The sequence below is a fragment of the Macrotis lagotis genome, chromosome 1 (assembly GCF_037893015.1).
Source record: "Macrotis lagotis isolate mMagLag1 chromosome 1, bilby.v1.9.chrom.fasta, whole genome shotgun sequence".
Classification (NCBI taxonomy): domain Eukaryota; kingdom Metazoa; phylum Chordata; class Mammalia; order Peramelemorphia; family Peramelidae; genus Macrotis; species Macrotis lagotis.
Window position 1 is genome coordinate 424,161,675 of NC_133658.1, and position 12,420 is coordinate 424,174,094.

General features: G+C 36.5%; 1 long non-coding RNA gene and 1 pseudogene across 1 annotated transcript; one reads left to right on the forward strand and one right to left on the reverse strand.

The window, feature by feature from the left end:
• Nucleotides 1-5,028: 5,028 nt before the first annotated feature.
• LOC141518648 (uncharacterized) lies at nt 5,029-11,953 on the forward strand. The gene is made up of 4 exons (XR_012477252.1): nt 5,029-5,171; nt 6,795-6,953; nt 10,726-10,892; nt 11,511-11,953. It is a non-coding gene; the product is annotated as an uncharacterized LOC141518648 (long non-coding RNA).
• On the reverse strand, nt 5,488-6,065 carry LOC141518643 (large ribosomal subunit protein uL6-like; annotated as a pseudogene).
• Nucleotides 11,954-12,420: the final 467 nt, after the last annotated feature.

Consider the following 12,420-nt stretch of genomic DNA (forward strand, 5'->3'; position numbering starts at 1 on the left):
AAGGCCACACAGCTAGGTAATTATTAAGCATCTGAGACCAGATTTGAACCCAGGTACTCCTGACTCCAAGGCCGGTGCTTTATCCACTACGCCACCTAGCCACCCCAGAATGTTGCATATATTGACAGACGTAGTCAAAAAAGTAGTTCGGATTTTTTTCCTATTATTAAAACAATATATTATCAGGCTTACTGTTTGGGTAAGAAAGGTATAATACAACAAAAGACATCAAAGAACTTTAAAAAAAATATGAAAAAGAAAATGGACAGCCTAAGGTTGAGCAAAGCTATCTATTAATTTTACACTAAATAAAAAAGATAAAAATTTTTTATTGCTATTTTTAAAAAATTAGAGGCTAACTCAGACATTTTCTCATTTCTCATCTGACTGTACTTTCTTGGGACTTCTTTGACTGACTTCACTACCATACTCCCAATCCAGGTACCTTCTCTTTCTTCTTCCCTACTCCCCCACTTTTCATTTTCCTTTCATTTGTAGTCTTCTTCCATTAGATTATAAACTCCATGAGGTTAGGGACTGTCTTTTACACTCTTAACACAGTGCCTGGCATGTGTTAGTATTGTTCATTTGTTGCAATCAAGTCCAACTCTTTGTGACCCTATTAGGGGTTTTCTTGCCAAAGATACTGGTGTGGTTTGCCATTTTCTTCTCTAATTCATTTTACAGATGAAGAAACTGAGGCAAAGAGGATCAAGTGACTAAGTGTCTGAGATCATATTTAAACTTATTTTCCTTACTCCAGGTCCAGACATCTAGATGCTCAGTCTAGCACATTCAAGGCACTTAAATATTTGTTGACTGAGATGGAATCCCTCCAGGACATGAAAACAAGTGTCTTCTGGGGCAATCCTCCACTATGTTAGAATACCTCAATAGTTCATGGATCTGTGATTTCATTCATGAAGGTATTTCTTTCATTCTATGCAGGTCACAAATCCTCCATTCCTTCATGGGTTATTGTGGATAAAAAACAAACAAACCAACCCAATGCACCTAGAGGCCAGACTTCTATCAATGAGCCTCTCTGAACCTTAGTAGGATTGGTCTTTGAAAGACAAGCTTAGGACCAAATGTAGCACTAAAGCATTCCAGGCTTGCCAGAGCTTGTACTCTATAGGCAAAACCTTCAAGAACTCAGAATCATTTCCTCATGGCAATGACTTATCAAAGGGGAGTAGGAATGGAGAATAATATTAACATTAGCAAGCATTTAGGGTTTGCTGTGGGCTAGACTGTATGCTAAACACTAGAGAGGAAAAGAAATTTTTGCCCCCAGGGAGTTTATATTCTAAAGGAAGAAAGAACATATAAATAAGCATATAGAAGATACATATAAAATAGATGAAAAATTATCTTGAGGGAAAGATACTTGCAGCTGACAGAATTGGGAAAAGCCTGCAGAAGGTGGTATTTGAGTTGAATCTTAAAAGCATTTCAGGAGTCTGAGAGGTAGAGGTGAGGAAGGTGAGCATTCAAGGGGGTGGGGAGAGGTGGGGGGGGGGGGCTGGTGGACAGCCAGCTGAAAGACATTAGAAGGGAACTGGAGTGTCATGTTTGGGAAAGAGCAAGTAGATCAGTAAGGCTAGACCTTATAGAAGAGAGTAGTGTGTAAGAAAATAGTAGACCTAGGACTAGCCAGATTGTAAAGAGCATTAAATGTATTAGATACTAGAAATAATAGGAAGTCATTGGAGTTTGTTGAGTAGTGAAGTAACAAGGTTAGACCTAACTAGAGGGGGTAGGTTTGAAAAGAAGATAATGAGTTTCCATAGCCATTACAATGCAACATATCCAAAACAGATTTAGTTAGCCTTTTGCTTGAAAGATATCTCTATCCCAAATATTCCCATTTCTGTAGAGGACAATACCATTCTTCAGTCACTTAGGTTTATAATCTCAAGAGTTATTCTTGACTCCTCATTTTCTCTCAATCCATATCCAATCAGCTTTATTGAGCTCACCCTCCACAATAGTTTTCACTTTAGTACCATTTACTGATGCAATCATTACTCTAATCCATCATTTTCACCTGTGTCATTTCTTTAGTCCCCTAAGTGATCTGCCTGCCTAAAATTTCTCCATTTTTTAATTCTTACTTCACAGTGATAATCCTAAAGTAAAAGTCTGTATGGGCATGGTGGTATTATCTACAGTCCCTCCTGCTGGAGAGTCTGAAAGTCTGAGATGAAACAGGGTTAAAGCCAATTGGGTGTTTAAACTAAGTTTGGCCCCGGTTCCCAGAAACTGGGAAACACCAGGCTAAATTAAACTGGCCTTAGAAACAGAACACGTCAAAGTTTTTGTGCTGGACTTCAATGGGGTTGGACCAATGTTTGATCACTGTATTTCTAGACTGGGCAAGATAGGGAGAACTAATCTAGGAAGAAAAGGAAGAAAAAAATGAATGAATGAAAGAATGAAAGAAGGAAGAAAAGACCTGATTGTAGTCATTCTGCTCAATAAACTGTGGATCTCTATTACCTTTGGGATCAAAAATAAACTACTCTGTATTTAAAGTACTTCACCTCCTGGCTTTAGCCTATATTTATAATCTTATTAATTCATTATACAAAATGACCTTTCATTTCTCAATTTATATAACTTTACAAGTCCTAGAATGCACAACCTTTTACTGTTTCCTTAGAAGCTCTCATTTACTTCAGAGTTTAATTCATGTCCCACCTTCTACATGGAACCATTCCTGATTCTCCCCTAGCCCCAGTTATTAATACTTTCTTCCCACAACCAAAACAATTACCTTTTATTTATGTATTATATTTTTATATATATTTATATATGCATATGTCTTTCCCATAGAATGTGAGTTCCTTGAGAGCAAGGACTATCTCAGTTTCATTTTTGTACCTCTTATCCATCCTATACTAGCACAATAGGTGCTTTATGAGTATTTGTTGATTTATTAATGCTGTCTCCTACTCAGGGATGTGTCAGTCATCTTTTACTGGTTCCTGAGAGCCCATTATAAATTTTCAGTGTAGGCATTGACATCTCAAAAGTTTGCAAAGCATTGAATCAGTGCCTTATTTATTGTTCTGTTGGTTGTCTCAATTTAAGAAAGTTATGAGGAATATAATAATAGGTTAAATTTAAAAGTGTGCCTTGTATGTGTTTCTCCTTCTCAGAGCAAAGATTGTTAACTATTTACCATAAATCCCTGCTGAGAAAACTTTGAATAGCTTCTGAGTGGTTCAGAATGTCATGAGCTGCTTATTGGCCCCTCTTCAGACTCATGAATGAAGTTGAATTTTTTGAGGCCCCATTGGCATCAGGATCATAGTGAACAACCTTGGGAAAGGTAAAGACTACTTTAGAGATGATATGTACCCAGATAAACATAATATAGATTCAAGCTTGATGAGTACATAACTGTCTCTGCATATTGACAACCTATTCTTCCATGAAACTTCTCATTCCTCAACTATGAGTGAACTCTCCAAGGCTTTTATTTATGTCTCTTATGCACTTAATTATTGAATTATTATATTATGTTATAATTATTATATTAGAGCTATTTGCATCTCTTCTATTGCATCTCTATTAGAGCTATCTCTCTTCATCTTGGGCAGCTAGGTGGTCCAGTACAGGGCTTGAAGTTAGGAAATCTGACCTCAGGCATTTGCAACTGTGTGATCTTGAGCAAGTCATTTAACCCTGCTTTCCTCAGTTTCCTCATTTGTGAAATGAGTTGGAGAAGGAAATGGCAAACCACTCCAATATCTCTGCCAAGAAAACCCTAAATAGAATCTCAGAGAATCAGACTTAACTGAAATGACTGAACAACAACTTCATCTTGGACTCTGAGAATCCATATCATCCTTCAAGGAGTTTGCTGCTTTCTTCTGCCTAGTAGGATTTCTATTTTCTATCAAAACTCATCTTCTGTTTATTTTGACTTTGGACAAATCATTTGACCTCTGTTCTCTCTCTCTTTCTCTCCCCTTAAATTCTTTTAGATTTCTTTGTGCAACTTGAGTAACCCCCATGGATCTTAATTGAAGTTGAGCTCTTTCCTTATGCCTCATAGGCTATCTCTGGGTTCCTCCATTGACACATTTTTTTCTGTCCATTTCCTGTGGACCTTTCCTTGATAAAAGACATACACAACCAGAGGTTTCTAATTCGGTTCCATATGCTGCCTTTTCTCCTTTATTGTGGGTTGAGTGGGGCAAAGGTACATTTGTGTTGCTTCAGAGAGGTAGGCTACTGAGCCAAGAAGAGTCACCCACACAGTAGACTTTAAAAATAGAAACTCTGCCCTTTATCATTCTCTTTTCTTTGACTCTATGCATGGCTTGGAACACTCTCTCCATGTTAATGCACATGTATCCTGCCTAAGTAATCTTTACTCTAGGCCTTGTGTTTCTTTTCCTAAGAATGGGCATAATAGATACTATGGAATAGACTTCTGGAAGATCACTTGCTTAAGGAATTCCTAAGTCTTTTTTTTTTTAGGTTTTTGTAAGGCAAATGGGGTTAAGTGGCTTGCCGAAGGCCACACAGCTAGGTAATTATTACGTGTCTGAGACCAGATTTGAACCCAGACACTCCTGACTCCAGGGCAGGTGCTTTATCCACTATGCCACCTGGCCACCCCTAGTTCCTAAGTCTTTCAGTTGGTACTAACTGCCCTAAAAGTGAGAGGAGCCTTCTTTAGTTACTGTGGTGCTTCTTTTTTTTAATTTACTTATTTTTAAACATTCTTTTCTTTTTAAATTTTGGATTCCAAACTCTCTTCCTCCTTCCCACTCTTTCCCACACCCATGAGAAGCCAAGCAATATATAAATTACACGTCAAATCATGTAAAATATATTTCTATATTAGCCATATTTTTTAAAAAAGCAAGACAAAAAAGAAAATGAGAAAAATAATATTTCAGTTTGCACTCAGAGTTCATCAGTCTAATCTCTTTTTTTTTCAACAATAGCCTTTTGGAATTGTTTTGAATCATTGTTTTATTCAGAGTTCTGGTGTTTTTTGTAGGAGAAAATAAACATCAGCAGGAGAATGAGCACAACCAGAAGAATAAACTTTGAAGGAGTTGTTCAGATTGTGAAATGCCTACTCAGCAGTCCACTAAATTTCATTTTAATGTCTTAATTATCAACCCCCCAGGAGAGTATAATAATAGGTAAATATTACAGCTTCATGTTTAAGTACTTGTCAAGTATATTTGTGAGTCTTTTGTGTTTTAATATTTCCTTTTAAGTTAAGGAAATAAATAGCTGTCCTATACTTGATCTATCTGTCAACAAATACTAATTTATGTACAAAACAGAAGAATCTGTATTTGATTCTAGAAGAAATCAGGAGTCATTGGAGTTTATTGAACAGGAAAGTAAGACAGACTTATTTTCTTTTCTTTTTTTTTGACAAAAAGTATTTTTATTTTGACATCTGAATAAGTATTGATTCCTCAGGACACAGCCTTTGGCATCTTTTCCAACTTATTCATCAGCTTGTTATACTGTGCCTTTCTCAGAAACATAGATACCATCCAAAAACTTTCTGATATACTTGTTTTTGACTGTAGTGGCCTGTTGGATCAGGGCAGCTGAGTCTGATACAAGTTCAATATCATTTCCTTCAAGAATCAACTCATCTTTCTGGGCTTGAGAAACCGCACAAGCAACACCTGGTCTCATACGCATTCTTCAGATATATTTTTCACTGAAGAAATTTCTGATTTCAACAAGTGAGCCATTCTCTTGAATAACAACATTGATGGGGAAGTGAGCACACACAGACCTCATCTTATAATGAAAACCCAGAGTAATACCTTTGATCATGTTCTGCACATGACTACAGGTTGTGTGTACAGTTGCAAATTCTTTTCGATTTCCCCACCACTTGTCCACCCGGAGTCTTTTTTTCTTCTTTCCAAGGAGACTGAGTTCCACATTGATATGGTTGAAATCCCTGCAGAGGATTCCTCTGGGCCCCTTCACAATAACTGTCTGATCCTTCAGAGAAATTCAACATTTTCTGGAATGTCCACAGTCTGGTTGCTTAAAATGGTCTTCATCCTGATTGTGAATGGGCCAAAGAGGAAGACAGACATATTTTCAAAAAGATCTGAGGTTCTGGTGAACTGCAAGCTCAATATGAGTTAGTAGTATATTATTACAGCCAAAGGAGCTAAGTAGTACTTGGGGTACATTAAGAGGGGCATAGCTTCCAGGAATGGGGACATAATGGTCTCATTCTGTTCTGCCTTTGTCACATCTCATCTGGAGTATCAGACTTAGTTCCAGGATCCATAATTTAAGATGGACATTGATAAGCTGGGGCAGCCAGGATGGCAAAAGACCTTGAGTTCACATCATATGAAGATCATTTGAAATATCTAGGGATGTTTAGACTTAAGAGGAGAAAATTCAGGGGATTTATGATGTCATCTAGTATTTGAAAGACTGTCATGTGGAGGTAGAACCAGCAGATAAGTAGGTAGCAGGGGTTCTTTCTCAGTGTAAATTAGACTAGGTGGTCACTGAGTCTGGGAGAATAGTCATTAGTATTTTAGAAAAGAGGAAATTGAGACTCCATTAGAATGTGAGCTCCTTAAAGACAGGGGCTATTTTTCCCCTTCCCTTTGCCTACAAATAATGACTTCATAAATGCTTATTGCTTGATAGAGAGGTGAAAGGTTAAATGACTTACTCACCATCATTCAATTTACAGTCAGGATAGGAATTCAGTTGGAGGTCTGGCAAGCATTCCTGACTCTGACTCTGGCTTTCTTTCCATATTTCAGCCTACCTTCTCACAGAAGTTTGCTCAGGTTGTCAGGAACTTCACTTTCCCATTCCCACCTCTACAAGTCCAAACTACATCTTATCTCCAAGAAGATCTCTTTCATTGCAAATACAGGTTGGGATATGGGGTGACTCCAAATCTACTACTCTCCTCACAGGTAATGTCTGGTGGTATATGTATCTCTCTAGTATGAATGTTCCTCATGGTGCAAAAAGTTTTTAAAAATATACCCAAATCGGGGGCGACTAGGTGGTGCAGTGGATAGAGCATTGGCCTTGGAGTCAGGAGTACCTGAGTTCAAATCTGGCCTCAGACACTTAATAATTACCTAGCCTGTGTGGCCTTGGGCAAGCCACTTAACCCCATTGCCTTGCAAAAACTATATATATATATATACATATATATATGTATATATATATATAGTATGTATATATATATACCCAAATATATCCCTAATTTTCTTTCTTTTTTAAAATTAATTATTTTAAAAAACTAACCAAATCTATCTTCTCTCCTTCCTTCCCAAAGGGGAAGTATGGGGAAAGTCCTTGTAACAAATATTCACAGTCAAGCAGAACGAGTTCCTGAATTGACCAGGTGCAAATAAATAAATAGATATAAAATTGTCTTAAACTATACTTTAGATCTGTTATCACTTTGTTAGGTTGTGGGTAGCATGCCCAATTTTTCTAATGTTCTTGATATGCTTTTTTGTGTTCCTGAGAGGAAAATGATTTGAAGCTACTACAAAACTGGAGGAATGGGTAGGAGAAGCTCCTTAGTTATTACTGCAGGCTATATAAAGAAGAAAAATAAATAGCTCCTGCTATAAGGTGGAGGTTAACTAGCTAAAATCCATGTTTGACTATGTTACTTTCCTGTTCAATAAATTCTAGTGATCTTCAATGACCTCTAGAATGAAATACATATTACTCTTTTTGGTACTTAATTAAAACTTGTTGACAAAGATTCAGTGTATAACTATTTGTTTCTTTTATATGAAACAAATTATTAAAATACAAAAAGACTCACAAATATGCTAGAAATAAAGCTATCACTTATTACTATTATTATATTCTGCTAAGAGATGGATAACTAAAACATTAAAACAAAATTTAGTGGAACTGCTGTATAAGCATTTCTCTTTTATTTTCTTTACTGAACAACTCTATCAAAGCCCATGCCTTCTGGTTCTATTGTTGTTGTTTTTAAATTAGCTTTTATGGATTTTGTTTTGTTTCTTACAACATCATAATTATCCCAAGGATCCCTCCTTTACCCTTCTGAAAGAGCATATAAAAATCATAATTTTTTAGAGAGGAAAAAATAACATAACTGATTGATACATCAAAAAAAAGACTGAAAACATGTGCAATATGTGATACCTGTGAGTCCCACTTCCATACAAGTATAGGTTGGAAGTATCCTAACCTTATTTATTTATTCAAATTCTGCTTGGTCTTTATAATTTCATTACAGTTATTTATTTATCTATCTTTCCACCATTTATTTATTTTTTGTTTTCTAAGGCAATAAGGTTAAGTGACTTGCCCAAGGTCACACAGCTAAGTCATTATTAGGTAAGTGACTGAGGCCAAATTTGAACTCAGGTCCTCCTGACTCCAGCTCTGGTGCTCTAGCCACTGTATCATCTAGCTGCTTCTGTAACATTTATTTTTTAACTTTTTGGTGTGTCCTTTTCATTTATACTATTGTGGTTATTGTATATAGAGTTTTCTTGGCTTTGCTTACTTTATTCTGAATCAGTTCATATAGATCTTTCCATGCTTCTCTTTATTTATCACACATATTCCATTACATCCATTTGTGCTAAAATTTGGGGTTTTTTTAGGGTTTTTTTTGCAAGGCAAATGGGGTTAAGTGGCTTGCCCAAGGCCACACAGCTAGGTAATTTTTAAGTGTCTGAGCCTGGATTTGAACCTAGGTACTTCTGACTCCAAGGCTGGTGCTTTATCCACTACGCCACCTAGCTGCCCCTGTGCTAAAATTTGTAATGGGCATCTGCTTTATTTCCAGTTCTTAACTTCTATTAGTGTTTTTTTTCCAAAAAAATAGTGTGAGGTGAAGGTAACAAGCTAAAGTCAGAGAGACTTATCACTAAATTGGTTAAAAAGTAGAGAATTTTTAACCTCAATTCTTAAAAATCATCCACCAAGCTCCAAATGGGTTTGCAATTTATACTAGTGGCAGGAATATCCACACTGAAGAAATCACAAAGCCTTGGAATACAATAATTATATATACACATATTTTACATATACATATGTGTGAGAATAAAAATGTAGATAAATATTTGTATATACTTTTATACATACATACATATGCATATATATGTATATATGAGAGAGAGAGAGAGAGAGAGAGAGAGAGACTGGTGAATAAATGGGAAGGAAAAAGACTTTTCATGAAGCTGTTTCCTGAGGCTTATACAGGTAAAAGATGTACATAAATTCAGTTTCTCCCTTTTCCTAAGGCAATGAAACTAAAGAGAATCTGAGAGATTTGGCTGAGGAATGGCTTGTCTTGAGAAATGTAAAGCACTGTAGGTTCAGCTGGAGGAGTGAACCTCTTCTGGATTAGTGAGGTAGGGAGACAGGGAGGGTTGCTATCCCAGGTCAATCCTTTTAGAAAAAGAGGGTTTGGAATGGGAGGGATGTCTTTGGAGGATAGGTCTAGGGCTATTTTAGAGAGGATTGGACCTCCAAGATCTGTCCCAGGAGGCAAGGCAAGGACTATTTCAGGTCCATCTCAGGGATAGGAGAAGGGTTCAGAATTATCCCAGAGAGAGGAGAACTAGCTGCCAGAAGCATTCATATTCCTACCTAAATCTCTCCAAGAGGATAAATCTGAGGCTCCATCAATTGATGTAATTCTCTGAAGTCACCAACAGAACTTTGTACCAGGACTGTGTTCAAACGCCCCCTCATGGCCATGAGAATTAAATACAACTCTGTTCATGGGGGGAGGGGGAGAAATGGAAGACTTGTCCAACATAGAGGTACCAAGTCTCAGAATTATAAAATATCAGTGTCAGAAGAAAACCTTAGAGTTCACTTGGACCAACTTCCCGGTTGAGCCAAGAATCCCCTAAAGAATCTCCTTCATTTCTAGAAATCTGGATATGCTATCAAGGGGAAGTTAGAATCCATTAAACCAATTTAAACCTCCATACCTTACAAAATAGCTTATCTATTTTAGGACAATTGCAATATTATAAAATACTTTGCTTCAGTAGTCCCAGTAGCTTGTATTTCTATAATATTTTAAACTTCACAAAGTATTTTCTCCACAACAAACTTGACAGGTCAGCATCTCAGTTATACTTACTCCTGTTTTCTGAGAGATGTAACTGAGTATCATAAAAGTGAAGGGACCAACTCATATCTAAATACATGACCAATGAGTGTTGGAACTGGGAAAAAAATCCAGGTTTAGTGACATCAAGTTGATGCTCTTTCCATAGAACTGTGCTACCTCTCTGACATTGGTTTTTCCCATAAATCTTCATTACAGGTTTTTTTTTAGGTTTTTTTTTTTTTTGCAAGACAAATGTGTTTAAGTGGCTTGCCCAAGGCCATGCAGCTAGGTAATTTTTAAGTGTCTGAGGCCAGATTTGAACTCAGGTACTCCTGACTCCAGGGTCTGTACTCTATCCACTGTGCCACCTAGCCATCCCATTCATTACAGGTTTGATGAAGGAACTCTATAAAAATACAGATTAGTACCTACTCTGAGACTTAGAGGAATCTTAGAAAGTCATCTGTGTCACTGACGAGTTGTGACATGATCAGAATCACATAGCCAGAATGTGTCAAAAGGTAGGATTTAAACCCAATGTGGTTCACTAATATTCACTATGCCATGATACCCCTCAAATAGACATATTAATATTGTTTTCTTTTTGATAGTGTTGCTAGGCTAGTAGAACAAGGAAAAGACATCATTCACTTGAATTTCAGACAAATATTTGGCGGAATCTCTCATGCTATTTTTGTGGACAAGATAGATGAAAACAGGACTGATTGAACAACTGGACCTAAGGAATAGTCATTAATGGATTGCTATCAGCTTGAAGGTGGGTTTCTAATGAGTTTGTCCTTGACCTTGTGCTAGCTACTGTTTTTATGTAACTGATGGCATACTGAGTCACTCTGATACAAAACTAGGAAGGATAGCTCACATGTTGATTGATGGAAGTAAAGCATCTTACAAGGATAGAATTTAATTAGATTAAATTTACTTCAATATTTTATTGAATCTGTGCTGTGGATAATGAATTTAGAACTGGAAGGTCGCTGAGCTATGTATTCTTTCATTATAGTTTGTAACCTAACATCTCATCTGATCTTTAAATTTTTTCTTCTGTAGATCCTCCATGGTATCTACTCAGCATGCTGGAAGATTTCCAGTAGGTTTTTATATTTAATTAGTACCAGTATAGCATATGGGATGTTTGGTGAATGAGCAGGTCTACTTTATTTTCTTATCATACATTTCCTGAATTGTATCCCTTAAACTGATTATTACATACTGGTTGTCATTTCATCATAAAAAATGAAATTTAAGAGTAATAGCTGTAAAGTACTATACTTGAGTACAAAAACTGTTATTACAAATAAAAGGTGGTCATTAGCAACAGTTTATATGAAAAAGTTTAATCAGACTTGACTGTCTCCAGTTTCTGTCTCACTAGAATGACTGAGCTTGGCCTCACCCTAGACCTTCCCTCAATGCCTGGAAATTTCTCACTCTGGGACATTCCTTGGCCATAACAACTGATTTTTCCCATTGATGAGTTCCTTCAGGAGTCTCCATTTTGGGTAAGATCCAGGCCAACATCTTCATTTTCCTCTTGTTTCCTCTGACTCTTAGGATGCCTTCGTTTGCTTTTCAGCTCTCCTTCATGTTGTGACTTTCCATATTAGAATGTAAGCTCATTGTCAGCAAGAACTGTCTTCCTTTTTGCCTGTATTTTTATGCCCAGAATGTAGGTTCATCGACTGCCCATCTACCTATTTGGTTTTGTATTTCTAATAACTAGCAAAATGCCTTATAATAGGTGCTTAATAAATAAAGGTGGGATTAAATTAAATTTTGGCTTTGGTGAACTACAAATTCAGTAAGAGTCAATAGTACAATCTGGGAGTCTACAACAACAACAACAATAATATTAATAATAATATTATGACTTCAGAATGCTATTCTAGGCCAATTCTGATTTAAATCTGGTGTTTCAGGTTTGGGTTTAGAATGAGACATTCATAGACCATCTGATAGTCAATAAAAAGAAATTTATTGGATTTCAAACAATGAGACATTCATAGTCTCATTATTAGATAGTTGTATAATAGTTAGTAAAAGGAAGTTTATCTAGCAATAACTAGAAAGGATATTCAGCAAGGACACAGATGATTGAGGTAGATTCAACTCCCCTGACTTTGAATTGTCTTAGTGTGCTGGAGAAATTCCTGGCTCTTGGTGTGTTGGCTTTTAAGACTTGTGACTAGGAAACTATCAATGGTTGAGTATTAGTTCTTTGAATTAATTCATTTTCAAGAATAGTTTAAAATCTTTTAAGGAAAAATTAGCCTATATTGCTTCTA